Source organism: Nicotiana sylvestris, chromosome 6 (genome assembly GCF_000393655.2).
Source record: "Nicotiana sylvestris chromosome 6, ASM39365v2, whole genome shotgun sequence".
Classification (NCBI taxonomy): Eukaryota; Viridiplantae; Streptophyta; class Magnoliopsida; order Solanales; family Solanaceae; genus Nicotiana; species Nicotiana sylvestris.
Window position 1 is genome coordinate 30959023 of NC_091062.1, and position 5328 is coordinate 30964350.

Genomic DNA, 5328 nt, shown 5'->3' on the forward strand with positions numbered 1-5328 from the left:
GCTTCATGTTAAATTTCTGAAGAATTTGAAATGTATCAGATAAATGAGATATATGATCCTTAGAATGCTGAGTTTTTACGAGCATATCATCTATATACACCTCCATGGTTTTTACCAAATGTTCTTGGAACATTTTGGTGACCAGCCTTTGATAAGTTGCTCCAGCATTTTTGAGACCAAAGGGCATTACTTTATAACAGTAAGTCCCCCTATCTGTTATGGAAGAAGTTTTTTCCTCATAATCAGGATCCATTTTGATTCAATTATAATCTGAATATGCATCTAAAAAACTTAATAGCTCATGCCCTGCGGTAGCATCAATTAGTTGATCTATATGCGGTAGAGGAAAAGAATCTTTTGGACAAGCTTTATTAAGATCTGTATAATCTACACAAACTCGCCACTTACCATTCTTTTTAGGCACCACAACGGTATTAGCTAACCAGTTAGGATATTTTACCTCGCGGATTGACCCAATTTTTAGTAATTTCTGAACCTCATCTTGAATCACCTGATTTTTGAGAGCTCCTTGCTTTCTCTTCTTTTGTTTGATTGGTGTGAATGATGGGTCTTCATTTAACTTGTGGGTCATTACCTCTCTTATCCGGGCTCAGATTTGCTCCAACATAAACCTTCTACTCGGGCCATTGTTCAAACAATATTACAGCTTCCAATTCTTTAGTTGTTGTTTTGATGTTTTCATTCTCCACTGGCTCTTGAATTGTGTCAGGTCTCGAATCTATATATGTTCGTTCCTATTCAGTAGAGGTTTGAACTATGATATCCTCAACTATTTTCTGTGATTGCTATTTATCTTCATTCATCGTGCTCATATCTGTCACAGAATTAATACTCCTGGCTGCATGTTGATCTCCACGAATTTGGCAAATTCCCCAAGGTGATGGGAATTTAATAACTTGGTGTAAAGTTGACGGGACAACATCCATTTCATGGATCCACGGTCTTCCCAGGATCATATTATAAGCCATTTCCATATCTACCACTTGCAATTTAGTTTCTTTAGTAACACCTTCTGCAAAAGTTGTTAATATTACCTCTCCTTTTGTTACTACGCTGGAATTATCGAATCCAGACAAGATATGCACCTTTGGTATCATTTTTTCTTCAGCTTACATTTCACGTAATACCCTTAGTAGGATAATATTTACAGAACTTCCTGGATCAATCAAAACTCGTTTCACATTAGTATCATATACAAATAGAGATATTACCAGTGCGTCATTATGTGGAGATAATACACCATCCGCGTCTGCATCATCGAAGGTGATACTTTCTTCCTCCAAGACTTGTCGTACTCGCTTCCCGTGGGTAATAGTAACTTTAGAAACTTTATTGGATGTTGTATACGTTACACCGTTGATATCTTCTCCCCCGCTTATGACGTTGACGGTTCTTTTGGGAGATGGTGGTTTTGGGGGCACCTGCCTATTTTTCATATAAGCCTCCTTGCCTTTCTCACTGAACAACTCAATAAGATGCCCTTGTTTTAACAAATGATCGACTTCACTTTGTAAAAATCTGCAATTAGCAGTTTTATGGCCGTGGTCATTATGAAACTCGCACCAATGATCAGGGTTACGTCAGTTTAGATTCGAACTCATTTCTTTTGGCCACCGGACCTTATCTCCCATGCTTCTTAAAACAGCTACGAGCTCGGAGGTGGTGACATTGAAATTATAACCAGTGAATCTCACCTTTTAAATTTTTATCATCATCTCGTGACTCATGATTGTTTCGCTCATTCCTAAACCTTGATGAGGAACCTGATTCATTGTTTCTAGATTTATGATCATACCTTTGATTATTTTTCCTTGATCGTGAATCTTTTCCCGCCGGTCATATAAGGCTCGTATCTGTTGTTACCGGACCTCCTTTCATTTTCTGAACGTCTCGAACCTGCCTTTTCCTCTTTTTGATATCGTGGAACAATATCTTCTTCAATCCGCAGCTTCGTGTTGTACCTATTATAAACATCATTCCACGTTGTAGTAGGAAATTCTCGAAGGCTCTCCTTAAGTCTCCTCGTGGCCTCTGAGCTTTTTTCATTCAAATTACTTGTAAAGGCTATAGCTGCCCAGTTGTTAGGTACACGTGGTAAAGTCATTCTTTCACGTTGAAATCTGTCCACGAACTCTCTAAGCAATTCTGAATCTCCCTGCTTGATTTTGAAAATATCCTCCATTCTTTTTTCCACTTTTTGAGCTCCCTAGTGTGCTTTGATGAAAGAATCTGCAAGCTCAGCAAAAGAATTTATAGAATTTTCAGGTAGAAGAGAATACCATGTTAGTGCTCCTTTGGTGAGTGTTTCACCAAATTTCTTGACTAGAACTGATTCAATCTCCTGCTTAGTCAAATCCTTGCCTTTTACACCCGTTGTGAAGGCAGTCACGTGGTTTCGTGGGTCTGTTGTTCCATCATACTTTGGAATATCAGGCATTTTGAACTTTTTGGGGATTGGGAGCGGAGCAACACTTGGCTTCCAAGGTTGTTGTGAATATTTGTCCATATCCACTCCTTTGATTACAAGTGGAACTCCGGGAATTTGCTATATGCGGTCATTTTGTTCCTTGAGCTGTCTCTGCAGGGTTAGCACTAAATTTTGCAAATGAGAATTAGTTGAATTACCTGGTTCTCCCTCTTGTGATTCATGAGGGGTTCCTCCATTTCCTGAGTTAACAAGCCAGAACGAGGGTTCTCCAATGTGTTGTTATTGGGTGTAGGTGTAGGCGGTGTAGCAGGTAACTGACTAACTAGAGCCTGAACAACTTTGTTGACATGTGCAGCAATTGCTTTTTGTAAGGCCTCATCTACCCCTTCAAAATTCTCAGATTGCTCTTGTGCACCAATATGAGATTCAGGAGTGCCTTCACGAGATTGTCATGGTGAACCACGTGGAGAAGGAAACAGGTGAACGTTTTGTAAATCTCCCTGATCTTGCTGGTTTTGATTTACCTGATTTCCTAGAGTGTTATCATTGTTGTTTGCCATAGTAAATGAAAATAGATTATCAGATTCCCGGTAGCGGAACCAATTTGTTTAACCAAAAAATAGGTTTTTAGTCAAAGCTAAAAAATAAGAAGAACACGGGTTACTGATAATAGGAAAAGAATATAAAGAAAAGACTTTTGAGAATAAGATAATAGGAAAGCAAGTAAATCAAGTGTATTCCAATAATTCCTTGTGTCGTACAATTGTTGGTTCTTTCCCCTTTTATAGCTTTTTTGAGACTAGGAGCCTTGCCTTAAGCTATAATGAGGCAATAATGAGTAATGAATGTCATTTAATAATATGTTACACAATCAGATATTAAACAAATATTCTCTAACGTTTTTAGTATTTAATACGCATTAAATACTGTATCTGGTCTCTCATAGACTACCAGGTTCATTCCTTTAATTCCCTTTGATCTTTGTGCTTTAAGTGTCTTGAATAGGTGCGGGCTCTGCATCTTCTGAGTAATTGCCCGTGCCTCTTCCACAACTTTTGCTCGCATCTGTTATTGCTCGTGTCTCTTAGCTAACTTTGTTCCTTTGACTATTTGACTGATCCACGTGTCACAACACGTCATCTCTAATATGTAAACTCGATTTTTCCCAATACACATTAGGTCTTTATTTTTGCAAATCATGGCAAGTTCTGCATTTTGGCATCTTTGAAATCCTGTTTTAGGTTCTGCACTTCTACATTTTCATATAGAAATCCTGTCTATAAGCTTCTGCACTTCTGCATCTTAGAAATCCCGCCTATAAGTTCTGCATATATATATCATATCAATAGCTTTTGCATTTCTGCATCTCATATAGAGAACATGACTATAGGATTCTGCATTTTGCCTATCATATAGAAAGCATGTCTATAGGGTTTCTGAATACTGCATACGTATCCATCACTAGGCAAACGATATATAGGCTTACATAATAAAAATCAACGTTTTAGACGCCATGCCTATAGGATTTCTGCATTTTCGTAAAGGTTAAAATAAGTCACACTTGAAAGCATGCCTATAGGAATAAGCAACTAATCTGAATCCCTCAACTTGCTTATAAGTTTAAAATCAGTAATAGCATTGCTTAAATGCTTGCAGAACTTATGTTCTTGCTGTTAATAAATCTGCTTCTGAAATCAGTATCTTTCTCTCGTATTTAGATAGCATGCCTATAGGTTTCACCTAAGCAAGCGATAAGGTAAATTAGCTAATTGAATCAGACTCTGTTAATTCCAACCAGCAGGCAGGTCTGATTCCGGTTTCTTATCTGAAATGTGTAATAGACCAGTCTACCTCCCTAACGTTTAAGTTTAATTCAGACCATAATCAGTATCTGCAAGACATGCTAAATAATCTGTCTTTAAGTGAGGAGGCATGTTTGAGCCTTTTAAATTTTTATGTGTTTCCCATATCTACCTTATGTGTTTTTGTTTGTTGCTTTAGAATTATCCTTTTAAACCATACAAAACCCAAATCTCCCTTCCCTTTAGTACTAGTAGTCCCAAATGCCTCCGAAACTGTTAGGATTGGGGAGGGTACTAGCATGCAATAAGTAAACGAAACCATTCCGCGTTTAATACCTCAACGGGGTGGGAAAGGGTAGATATGGATATGATGACCGGTGCGCTAATACCACGTGTAACCCCTCTTCTGAGGAGTGATTACCGGGTATTTCATTGATGTGATCCATATTATTTATAAACCTAGGACTCCCTTCCCTTTACTTGTTTATTTTATTATTTCAAAATTTCAAAACTCCTTTTTCTCAAATTTCAGCTTCCTTGTTTCTTCAAGCTTTAACTTATTTGCAATCACAATGTGACAACCCCTCATATTTGAAACCCTTATTTGCTTATTTATTGTTTGTACTTAAGTCACAATTGTAGCATGGCCGAGAACCACACTAGTGGATCTTGAGGGGTGCCTAACACCTTCCCCTCGAGATAATTTCTAGCCCTTACACAAACTCTGGTTTTTCTAAACAAATTCTTCCTAGTGTCCTAATGCACTTAATTATTAGGCGGCGACTCTTCAAATCAAAAAACCCAATTCCCAAAAGGGAACGAGTTGTCCTCCCAAATGTCATAAACCCAATTTCGCGAGAAAAAGGGGGTGCGACAAGTGTCCCTTTTGAACTCATGTGCGATGTAAGTGATGTAGCGGTTGGAGCTGTTTTGAGGCAGTGCATTAACAAGATTTTTTATCTAGTCTACTATTCTAGAAAACCATGAACGGTACCAAATTCAACTATATCCTTACGGAGAAAGAGCTCCTTGACATTGTGTTTGGAATTGAGAAGTTTTGCCTATACTTGATGGGTG